The sequence below is a fragment of the Malaya genurostris genome, chromosome 3 (genome assembly GCF_030247185.1).
Source record: "Malaya genurostris strain Urasoe2022 chromosome 3, Malgen_1.1, whole genome shotgun sequence".
Classification (NCBI taxonomy): domain Eukaryota; kingdom Metazoa; phylum Arthropoda; class Insecta; order Diptera; family Culicidae; genus Malaya; species Malaya genurostris.
In genome coordinates this window covers 242,601,815-242,614,978 of record NC_080572.1, presented here as the reverse complement: position 1 = coordinate 242,614,978, position 13,164 = coordinate 242,601,815, and the positions used below count along the sequence as shown (strand labels likewise).

Below are 13,164 nucleotides of genomic sequence, written 5' to 3'. Positions count from 1 at the left end.
TAATGTCCGAGTCATCAAATCCCGAAGCCCTGGAGCCCCCGGATGAGTGCACTGAAGAACATTCTACTGGCTGACCAAGCGCTTTTCCACCATCCAGATAGCCGACCCGTAGAGGGAAGGGTGGTACGAAGAGTTGAGAAACATACGACATAAACATTGAAGTCAGAGCACTCGAGAAAGAAGAAAAACCGCCGCTCGCGTTGCTTCTTCGGAAAACAAAATGAAAAAAAAAACGGTAAGCTTCGGTGCATATTCCAATGAACATAAACATTAAACTGCTGACTTGGACTGTGGCGCGCGCGCGTGTTCATTGGAATGGAAGGATCGTTGATTTAGTGGCCAATCGGAACTGACGCGGTCGTTGCGCTGCGGGTTTGGGGGTGGGGAGGAAGGGTCACAATAAAATTCACTGGAAAGTGTTGCACTCGTCAGCTCATTGGCAATTGGCAGCAGTAGTTGAAGGGCAGGGTAGGGATGTCTAATTTTTTACATTCAAAATTTACCATGCATTTTCCTTAATTTTATTGTAAAAGTATTGTATTTCTGACACTAGTCTTTTGTTTCGGTGCGTCGCACAGTGGTTCGAATCAATAAAAACGTGGACATAAATCAGTAGCTGCCAAACCATTCTTTTTTATGCATATAGTTGCTTTTAAGAAATTATTTACAAATACATAGCGCGTAATTTGATTCTATCTCCAATTGTTCATGGCCTACTTTGACAAAAAATATAACCATAACTTTTTTTTCGGAAGAGAGAAAATTTTTTTCTTCGACAAACTTTTAGAACTATTAAAAATAATTTACTTTGTCGAATATACCAAAAGCGTAGGTCGCACCGTTTCGGATATACAAAGCGTTTTTGTGGCAACCCCCTTAAAATCAATTTTTTATTCATAACTTGTTTCAAGTTATTTTTTTATGCATACTTTGTTTGGAATAATCGAAGAAAATGAAAAATCCCATATATTTGTTGAGGTTTGTTGTTTCCTGGCAAAGTTATACATCATTTTACCTTTTTTTATCTATGATAAAACCTTACACCGAAGCGAAATATGCAACTTTATGCAGCTGATTTTTACAAAATTTATAGGAAAAGATATGCTCAATACCATAAAAAAATTCTAAGTGGAACTCGATGGAACTTTTCTTTAGGCCATTTCAAAGTTAGTTTTAGTTATTGAATTATAACAACCCCCTTAAAACTAGTTTTCTAATCATAACTTGTTTTAAGTTATTTTTTTTACATATTTTGTTTGAAATAATTGTAGAAAATATAAAATCCCATAATTTTGTAGAAGGTAATGCATAGGTTTATTCTTTTCTGGAAAAGTTATACATCATTTTACCTATTTTTACCTAGGAAACCTTGTACCGGAGCGAAATGTGCAACTAAATACAGCAAACTTTTACAATACTTATAGGAAATTATATTCCTAATCCAATTTATTTTGTAATAAGAATATCCTGAGTACTATTCGTGTGATTCATTTTCACTATGGCCATGCTGAAACCATGAATGGTTAAGAAACGGAGGGCGTCACGCGTCTGCTATTTCTGTAACTCACTTTTGCAGCGAGCGTAGAGATGGGCAATTCGCTCCTGAGCTATTCCAGTGAATCGAATCTTTAAAAAGAGCTGGTAGCTCACAGCTTTTTTTAAAAGAATCGCAGCTCACCAGTTCACCGCACTGGTAAGCAGGGATGCCAGGTTCACAGATTAATCTGTGTTCAACAGATTTTCAACCTTTTGCACAGATTTAAAAAATGGCGCAGATTTTCACACATTTCTGAAAATGGTCACAGATTTACACAAATTCTGAAATCGATCAAAGTCAAAAAATGATTGTTTTCTAGAAAAGGTAAAAAAACTTTTTTACCATTTTTTTTTCAAATGGCTGTAGTTGCAAACTGACAAATCTACAAAAAAAAGTATTGTATGAGTGATTTTTACAAAATTAGTTTTAGTGATTTTTACAAAATCAAGTTTTAGGATGAAATCATGGAAAAAAATCATGATCGACTCCTACACTGAAAAAATCGATTTAAAAAATTTTTAGTTGATTGCAAAAAAAAAACATTTTTGATTTGGATGAAATTTTGTTACAATATAGGTTAATGTGTTACCTACCCGATCAGATGCTAATAACAGAATTATAACAACTGGAGTAATTTATTTCAGAAATATTTTGTAACAAAGTTTGAAATATTTTTGGCTGGTAAGCTGTTAAAATAACAAAAATCATAACAAAAAAAGACCCTAGAGGTAACAAAATCGTAACCGATTTTGAAACGTTTGTATCGCAATTATTACTGAATTTGATATAATTACAGAAGTCCGAAAGCAGGAATTTGGAAATGGTTGAATTTTTTTATTAACTAATAATTTATTTAGTAATCTGATTTCTTCGTTTAGTTTTTTGAAATTTGTAAAAATTTTTGAATAATAGTTCGAAATAAAGCAACGGAAGAACTCATTTTTTCAATTAATGAACGTTATCATGAGACTTGCAAATGAAAATAAAACATCATAAGGAGTGTATCGAAAATTAGCTATCCACAAATTTTTCGTTCAAATTATGATAAAAAACGATATTCTATTCAAACTAAAAATTGATCCTTTATTGTACGAGGTTAAACTTGAGCATAATGAAAACCGGATGAAATTTATGTTATTCCTTCACGGATTCTCGACCTTTGATCGAACGCTCTTCATCAAGTTCCGGACATGTGTTTCATCGCATTTTTTGAACGCTTGAGCCCAACTTTTTTTGAACTCCTGCATGTTCTCAGTTGCCTTACCAGTCTTCTTGAAGACCCTCATCACGATTGCCCAGTTCGATGGGTCGAAGCTGATGGCAATTTGGGGAATTGATATTTTTCTTAATTAAATTTATACCTTTTCCGCAAGCCAATTGAGAGTGGTTTTGGCATTGTGCGCCGACGCTAAATCCGGCCAGAACAGTGGAGGTGTACTATGCTTCTTATATGAAGGCAGCAATATCTTCTGGAGACACTCAGATCGATAGATTTCTGCATTTATAGTTCCGGTAGTGTAGAAAATGGTTGACTTCAAACCACAGGAACATATTGCTTGCCATACCAGTACTTTTCGACCGAATTTCTCCACTTGAATCGACCTGTCCGCATCGCCCACATCCTCCCCAACGACGACAGTAAAGTATTGTGGACCTGGGAGGGTTTTCGAGTCCTCCTTTACATAAGTCTCATCGTCCATCAAAACGCATGCATCCGGACACTGCAAAAGACGCGAACACAATTCCCGGGCCCTTGTTACTGTTCACTTCTTCTGTTCTACACTTTTTTTCGAGATTTTCTGCTTCTTGTAGGGCTTCAGGTGATTTCGCCTTTTGACACGCTGGATCATTCCGACACTCGTTCCTGCTATTTTTTGGCCAAATCACGTATTGACATAGATTTGTTCTTCATGATTAGAGATACCACTTTCTGGTTCAGTTTCGGGTTGGAAGAACCGGATTTTCTGCCTCTTCCTGGTAGCTCATCCAAAGAATAGTTTTCCCAAAACTTATTAAATTACTGACGTGATGAATTCCAAACCGCTCCGCCAATTTTCGCCTAGTAATACCCTTCTCACTTAGCCATGTGTCCGAAACCTTAATTTTCACTGCCTTCTCAATACGCGACATTTTGAAAACGCAGAATTTCAACCGTACAAACAAGTAAACAAACGAAAGCTGACAGCCAAACGCACAGCATGCTGTGATCTGAGCAATAAAAACCATCACAAATACATGCGTACAACGCAAATGTGTGTGGATAGCTTATTTTCGACACACTCCTTAACTGATTGTGTTATTATATTGTTATCATAAGTTTTAACTTTCAACCGTTTTCATTTGTTAAATATCTCAAAATAACACAAATTGTTATACATATCAAATGTTGATATACTTGTGTTATAATTTAGTTATGTGCATCTGTTCATGTACCTACAATCAAGTTTGGTACTTTTCAGGGAAAAAAAGTTCTTTGAAAAATTTTTCTTCTTGTCTAAGCTGATTTTGCTTCGGTGTAATTTTATCGAAAACTGAACAAACGAAAGTTATAATTATCTCAGAACTCAATGAAACTCAGTTTGTGAGAAGATCTAGTCTAACTGCATAATTATTTCGTCATACGCCTTCTCTTTGCCAATGTCCGTTAAGTCTACTCCGAATACATGTTTTCGCACTGCTTGCGTAATTTACAGTAATTCTATTAAATTTAGGTTTTACAAGATGCCATCACAAATGAACTCGTGATGAGTAAAGTTCATATTTGGCATGCACCGGTGGTTTGTTAACATTTCTAATAATACTTCATCAAATTAGAATGAGCATGTAAACAAACCACCGTCAGCTGCCAAATGATGTTAATTCAATATATTCGAGTAAAATCTATATAGAAAAAAAAATTAACGGAAATGATAAACCTTTAAATTGTATTGGATTATCCGTACTAAACATCGATTACTCGAATCATCGGTCGTTAATCGGACATCCCTAGGACAGAGTTTATCATTTATGAGTTGTGGGAGTTGTACCTTCTTTTTGTGGAGTGAACTGGTATTGAACTCTTAGTGCATATGGCCCTGAAACTGGAAGCTGAATAAGTGAATCACATTTGGACTTATTTTGAACAAACTCTTGGGCACATTAACCGTTCAAGAGTCCCTCAACCATGTGTCACCAGTCTGCCGGTCAATCCGGGAATGGAGTCCAGAACACACACCGCCACCCACACGGCCGACTGACCCCAAGGCAAACACAGTTCAGAAAATCGTCAACGGAACCACCAACTCGCTGATTGCTCTCCCCCATCATTCGGGCAATGTTTGTTCAAATATTTTTGTTTTTGTTTGGGGCCTGCTGATGCTCTGCACCTACCGGTCGTATGCAAATCTAGCCGATGACCGATCAGCAAGCAAGCAAGCAAGCAAACGACCGACTGCTACCGCACAAACAGACAAAACTGCAACATGCAACCGGCAATAATGAGTGGCCCGAGGATTGCTCTCCTTTCGTCGCCGCTGCTGTTGGGATTTGTTGTTTGCATTCGGCTTGTCGTGTCAGGACCGGGTCGACGCCGTCGTCGTCGTCGTCGTCAGCTTGCCAATTCAGTTTTGATTGAAGATTTAGACTCTGGCTGCATAAATGAATAAACATCGTTCCGAGTGGTTCGGGTAGACCTGCGAAGAAAACCGGAGGAGAAGCTTTAATTTGTTTACTCTACACTTGAGAGATGATGTGGTTTGGCTAGTGTCACCTGAATGGACAAACAGAGTGACAGCGAAAGAGTGTGAGTGACAGAGGGAGGACAGGGAGGGAGGGTAAACAGCGTGTTGTCAGAAAGCTGTACGGTTCGCCTACTGGGATAGTTTCATTTTGGGGGGAAGAAAATGGTTGTCCTGTTCTTGGAATAAGAATTGTTGCATGTCTTCAGTCTGCAGCGTGTTTCTTTTCTGTGAAATTATTTTATCATGGTTACGTGCACCGAGTGAAGACTAGTCCGGTTTTAAATGAAACGTTGTTATCAGTTCAGATTTGATGTGCTTATTTCTTTAGATACATGTTTCAGCTTTCTGAAACGACTAATTTTCGTTGTACTAATGGCGGTAGATGAGACATGTCGGAACAATTGTCCGGGGTTACCCAGTTAAAAAGTTCGGAATTTTCACAGAGAAAACAAGAGCACATAAAAGTATGATTTGATCGAGTCCGAAACTAGACAAACTGTAGGAAATAATACAAAAATAGAATAGGAAAGAAAATGTAACAAAAATAAGACAGTTATTCAGCTTTCGTCAGATAAATGAGACAAAACAAAAGAAAAAAGATACAAATAAGGTACAAATTCTATCAGTTAAGACAAAAATGTTTACATTTAGGAAAAAAATGAGCTAAAAGTAAGACAAACAAGGGGCAAAAATGAAAATAAATCGTATGATAGAAGGAGCTTAAAATCAAACATAACGAAACCAGAATGGGGCGCAAGTAAGATAAAGTGTTGACGAGGAGGAGATGACGTAGAAAGTTAGAAAGTTAGTAAAGAAAAAAATTAGAGGGTTGTATTCAAGACACGACCGAGCACAATAACATTAAAAATGGAACATTTCTAGGGTTTTGTTCGTATGGGAATTGAGTATGCAAACCGATCCGTTGACAAATTAAAACATTTTTAAGCTCACAATATTGAAGCTTTGGAATCATTTAAATGAGGAAAATCCAGGAACAAGCGGACGAAAATCGAGAAACAAGCGCTGCAAATTAGATCCGAAAAATCTATCGCCGATAGTACCAGAGAACCAAAATAAAATACTCAATTCAAACCAATTTTTCAATGGTATGCAACTGAAATATTCAAATGACGTTGTCTCATAAGTTTAAGTTAAATATTTCCGAATCGATTGTTTGTTGAGTTATATAAATCCATCAATAAATGACTGAGTTATAAGCGTTCAAAATTATGACAGAAAATGTTACGCGATTAGTTTTACATGTTTTAAATTGACACCCAGCCTCGGGAAGCGAAGTGTAAGGCATTTTTAATGGCAAAATCGACCAAAAATTTGCTAAATACATGGGATATTTCAAAAGAATCGGTAACCACGCTGATTCGGTTTTCAATAGCTAGATGATATATAAGATACTCAAGCGAACACGGTGTTGCACAGACAACAGGAAATTTCTCCAACACATAATGCAAAAGCGACAATCCAGCAAGTGAACGCATATGCAATCCAGTCATCAGCTCACTGGACGAGCTACTTGTTTCATTCACAGTCAAACATCAACTAGGCAAAGAAATATTGTGCAGCCTATATTTATAGATTTCTCTTCATACTACGCATAACGATACGGTGTTTTTTATGCATGACGCAAAGCCTCCTATGCCGAACAAGAAGTTGACGTCATTTTGTATAACGGGGATTGGTGGATGAAAACATAGGTCGATTCTATCCATTTTTTCAATAGTATGGTATTGAAATACTGAAACGACGTCGTCATACATGTTTAAGTTAAAAGTTTCCGAATCGATTGGTTGTTAAATTATAACAATCCATCAACAAATGATCGAGTTATTAACGTTCAAAATTATGACACAAAAAAGTTACGCGACTATTTTTGAAACTTTTAATTGACACCCGCCCCTATATAGTGAAGAGTAAGGCATTTTTAATGCCAAAATAAGAAATAAATGATTAAGACTATGAGATGGTTTCGAAACTGGACCGTGACAAAATTGCACAATGTTGTTAATGTGCAAAAGTAAGACAATACAAACTACAATACTAGGATTGACAGTGTGTCGAAAACGGACTATGAGAAGATAAAAATTTGAGATAAAGAACTAAAATGGAAATACAATTTAGAGAAAACTTAGTCAAAAGATAGACAAAATGCGATACATAACATGCAAATTGTGATTAATATTTAGATTAAAATGATGCCCGAATTTGGAACGACAATCAGGAAAGCAAAAAATAAAATAAAAAAAATGCTGAAAATAAAGAATGATATTTTATCTTTTCAAAATTGAACCCCAGTAGAAAGCAATCGTGTATCATTGGGTCAAATGTGACACGGACCAATTGAAATTGGTTTGGTCATCTCTGAGAAAATTGAGAGCGGCGAGAAAAAAGTTTCCGCTCTGCCTTTCTCTATAGAATAGGTAGTAGAATTGCTGGAGAAACCGACTAAACTCATTGAAGAATAAATCATTGATGATTTTTTTGCAAACGCGATTCTCACTGAAGCTGATCTCATATGGCAAAAAAATCAATTGTGAAAAGTTAAGTAGCGAACATTCTCCTGGATCATCTTTGAATATACACGATACGATTGTCGAACAGAAGATTTTTGGGAAATGAATTTCCATCGCCGTTGTATCTCAGTCCTTTGTAGAATACATGATGAATAAACTCGCCAATGAACGAAAAGTTATCCTTTCGGAAAATTTTTTGTGCGGGTAGGATGGTTGAAATGAAAAAGCTAAATTTTTACGCTGTTGAAATTTCATGCTCTGTTGATTTGTGGATCGAATGGAGTGATGCATTCGGAATTTATTCAGCAGTATCGTGAAGGTGGAATAATATTATCAATAAAAAACAGCACATAATATTAAAAAATGTTACCCAAATTAGCTTGTATATCATACGCAGAAGTAACAGGTGCGCAGGCTACCGCTACGCCAATTCAAACACTACGTCTGCTGTGTGTACGAGACATGCACAATCCTGCGCTCCTGTTACTTCTATAAATCAAATTCATGCCAAATAATAGCGTTTAATCATAAAGGGTAAATCAACCAGCTGGAATTAAAACAGTTTTTTCGCTATAATCGTTATTTGATGTGGAATAGTTTGTTTTGCTAATTTTGCATTAGCAATTGCGGAGTGAAAACTGTAAAATTAACATTATTGATGCGTTTACGATCCAAACGGATTGCTTTCACGAAACCATAATCTAACACTCATTTCCCGGGTATTCATTTGATTGAGAATCAAACAACCGGTAGCGAAATCAAACACAGGCCAGGATGTAGACCATGTTCGATGTACGTTCTATCATGCCTAGCCGTGTTTTAGAGTTGTGTCTATCACAAGGCTAAGGGTGGCGAAATGGTAGCGCGTATCTTTTTCCAAAAAAAAATCATCTTTTCGGTAAGTTTAAATGTGGAACACATTTTTATTTTCTAAACAGGGGTGCAAATTAGAAACTCAAGAAAAAAACACGTAGATTGTGGTCAGATTTTGAACAATTACAGCTCAGTCAATTTTGTATCAATTATTAATATTATGTCACCATTTGATTGGAAATATTTCTACGTATTGATTTGAATGTTCATAGCCATGTATTTTTAATTGTATATCATTGAAATGTTGATTAATAGCTAGCAGTGTCCTATTTTGGCTGCAAAAAATCTCCGGCATACCGGATTTCCCTGTCATAGTCGACGGTTTTGAAGGAGTAAGCGATATATCAAAGGGAAAGCATCGTTTTGATTGGTCAATCGATGCAAAAGCGAAGCTGTTGGGAGCATACGAATCTATAAATAGAAGCAAAATTATGGCTAACGTTTCAGTCCTACGCGTAGCATGCTAGAGGTATGTTGTTGCTAGACAGCAAGACAAAAAGTGCCATGAAACGATTTGAAGCTTTAATTTATATGCTCTGATCTTGTGCTATGCAAGCTCGGATGAAATTCCATGTTTTGTCTTTTCGACGGGTAAATTTTGAGTGCTTAGGAATAATTTTTATTTTATATAAGATGAACTCGATTGATAATGAGAAAAAGTTTATCGCTTCAACCGAAATCGCATAATGGTAGTAATGGTAGAGAAACGCTATAAAAATAACTGCTTCCATACAAAACTTGAACGCAAGCTTGGCGAAGAGAAGCTTAAATATCGATATCCGAATCGGAAGCATGTATAAAAATATAATTGCATACATTTGGGCTATTGATGTAATTTCGTCGGCTACAAAACAAACACAAATCACGACAAATTGACTCTATATTCTGGGTTCGCGTGTTCGGTGTTGGTTCCTAATAAAGATTAATCTAAGCAGTGTGACAATTAATAAAAAATGTCGATCATTAGAAATTTTAGTTGCCTTGTTCCACATCAATGGCTCGAACAACCTCATGGGGCTGATCCTTATAGTTTTTCATTCATTTAACTTCTCCAATATAAATGGTTATGTTCTTTGAATGTTACGAATGTGATTATTTCATTATTTTTAATTTAAGCAATGGAACAACTCTGGATTTTTAACTTATTGAGGATGCGATGAAAACACTTGTTTGAAATAATGCGTACTTCCGAGTGATTATATTGTGGAAGGCACGAATTATTTCCGAAGGGGTCGGTCAAAATATCACCATCGACTGACGGGACGGCATGCGATAGGAACCTGTGAACTAGCTTTTTTGATGATCACTCAAAAATCCACAATTTTTGAAAATGAAATAAATGATTTTAAAACAACAAACATTGATTCAGTAAAAACCATTCAAGCGAAGAGGTTGTGTTTCGATTGTACTGGCTCGTGAGTTAACGGCTGCTACCGAGACAATTCTAAGCTTCAGGTAGTTAAACTGCCCATAGCAAACGCAATATTCGGGGCGTTTCCCGACTGGAAAGCTAGCAACGAAGGCCATCCCGTTCATACGCACAGAGGTGTAGAGACACAGAGGTGCGAGAGCATAGAAGTGACGAGTCACAGAGGTGCCATCGCATAAAGGTGCGAAGACGAAGGGGTGCAAAGGCACAGAGGTGCTAAAGCAACCCAGTGCTGATCTACCAGGTACCAGAATTTGTACGCTGCGTAGGATCAAAAGAGACGGCATATATCGCGAGGTGCTACACTGCAAGCATCGCATTTGATCGCCACCAAGAGCAAAAGCACTGTACCTGGGGTCAGGTACAGCAAGTGCAGTGGTGTTCACAACGACGGCAGAGCAACTGAGATAGCAGTAAACGACAGAAGACTGCCAATTGGAAACAGCAAAAGACTGCCAATTGGAAATCGTTGGAAGAGCTTCACGTCGTTCTTCACGATAAAGGAACAGAGACATCAGCTACAAGGTAGATTTAATTTAATTTATTTTTTATTTCTTATATCTGAAATTTTACTAAACATAAGTTTTTATTTTGGTATTATTAATTTACAAAAAAAATTTAATGTAATGGATGATCTCATGGAAGATCATCCGAATCCGATTCCGGATACTAGTAAAAGTTTAAATACTCCGAGGGCTAAACATTATCCACAGGGTACCACTGGGCCATGGATAGTCTATCTTCGAAAAAAAGAAAAGATTTTAAACTTGATGCAAATTACAAAGGATTTGACATCACATTTCTCTGAAGTTAAAGAAATCTGTAAGGTTAATAGAGATAAAATTCGAGTTGTAGTTAACGACTTGAAACAGGCAAACGATATTGTAACCTGTAAATTATTTGCTATTGAATATCGAGTTTACATTCCATCGAAGGAGGTAGAAATTGACGGTGTTGTGACTGAAGCAAGTCTGACAGCAGATGATTTACTTAAAAATGGAGTTGGCCGTTTTAAAAACTCCATGCTTGAGGGAGTTAAGATACTCGAGTGCAAACAATTGTACTCAGCATCTATTGTCGATGGAAAAAAGTCTTATCGTCCCTCAGATTCGTTTCGCGTAACATTTGCCGGATCTGCATTGCCTAGCCATGTCTATATCGATAAAATTCGTCTTCCTGTTCGGCTTTTCGTACCGCATGTTATGAATTGCACGAACTGTAAAAAATTCGGACATACAGCTACTTACTGTAGTAATAAGTCCAAATGTATCAAATGTCAAGGGCCTCATAAGGATAATCTTTGCGATAAAGATGTTGAAAAATGTGTTTATTGTGGGGAAAGCCCTCATGATGATCTTTCAGTGTGCGCTGCATTTAAGCTGCGTAAAGACAAAATGAAGCTTTCTTTAAAAGCACGGTCTAAGCGCACATATGCAGAAATGCTCAAAACGGTCATACATGTCTCCCCTTTGGAAACCGAAAACGGTTTTTCAAATCTTGCGGAGCCAGAGGAATCTGACTCTGACGGAAATAGTGAAGATACCTCGTTTGTCACTCCTCAAGGGTCTGTTAAGAGGAGATTAACAAACCACAAAATACCAAAAAAGACACCTAAAATTATACCTTCAAAAAAAGATCCCCGTGTTAAAGCTAAAAAGCCAAATTTAAAACCAAAAACTGTGCCTCCTGGTTTGTCAAATTCACAAACCAATCCAGGAACTAGCTCAAGAAAAGACAATAATCCAGTGGGCTCCATTTCACATTCACCAACAGGATTACTGAAATTTTCGGAAATTGTAGAATGGATTTTCGCTGCATTCAATATTTCTGAACCTCTAAAGACCATCATAACAGCATTCCTTCCAATAGCTAGAACTTTTTTGAAACAGTTATCAGCTCAATGGCCAGCTCTTTCAGGTTTTGTATCATTTGATGGATAATTTATCATCCGCCGCAAATGATTCAATCACTGTCCTGCAGTGGAATTGTCGAAGCATCATGCCAAAACTTGATTCATTTAAAGTTTTGTTGCATAGTCAAAAATGTGATGTATTTGCTTTGTGCGAAACATGGCTTACATCAAACATAGCCTTAAATTTTAATGACTTTAACATTATACGTCTCGACAGAGACTCCCCGTATGGTGGAGTGCTTTTAGGAATTAAGAAATGTTATTCCTTTTATAGATTAAACATTCCTTCGACTTCTAGTATAGAAGTTGTTGCTTGTCAAATAAACATTAAAGGAAAGGACATTTGCATTGCTTCGGTATATATTCCTCCAAGAGCTCAAGTTGGACAACGACAGCTTAATGAAATTGTCGAAGCCCTTCCTGCTCCACGTTTGATTTTAGGAGATTTCAATTCGCACGGAATGATGTGGGGTTCCGTTTACAATGATAGCAGATCATCTCTAATATATAATATTTGCGACAATTTTAGCATGACGGTACTAAATATGGGTAGCATGACACGGATCCCAAGACCTCCTGCACGTCCAAGTGCATTAGATTTATCTCTTTGTTCGACTTCAATTCGACTAGATTGCACCTGGAAAGTATTTCCTGATTTACATGGTAGCGATCATTTACCAATCATCATCTCAATTAGCAGTAACAAAGGCATTGCTAATTCAGTTAATATTCCATATGATTTGACAAAAAATATTGACTGGATTAAATACCAAAGTAATATTTCAAGTGTCTTAACTTCAATGGAAGAGCTTCCCCCACTTGAAGAATATGACTTCCTCGTTTGTTCGATTCTGGAGGCCGCAGAACAAGCCCAAACCAAACGATTTCTTGGTCCATCGTCTAACAGAAGACCTCCAAATCCTTGGTGGGACAAAGAGTGCTCAGATGCTAAACACGCGAAACAAAATGCTTTCAAGACGTTTTTAAAACGAGGAGGAGGAACTCCTCAGAATTTTGAAAAATTCTTGGTTTTAGAAACCAAGTACAAGAACATACTTCGGGTTAAGAAATGCAGCTATTGGAGACATTTTGTGGAAGGTTTGTCAAGAGAAACCTCAATGAGCACTCTTTGGAATACGGCCAGACGAATGAGGAATCGTAACGTA

General features: G+C 37.0%; 1 protein-coding gene across 1 annotated transcript in view; it reads left to right on the top strand.

The window, feature by feature from the left end:
• Positions 1–13,164, top strand: part of LOC131438878 (fringe glycosyltransferase) — a 391,338-nt gene that overhangs the window by 111,789 nt on the left and 266,385 nt on the right. The window lies entirely within an intron of this gene.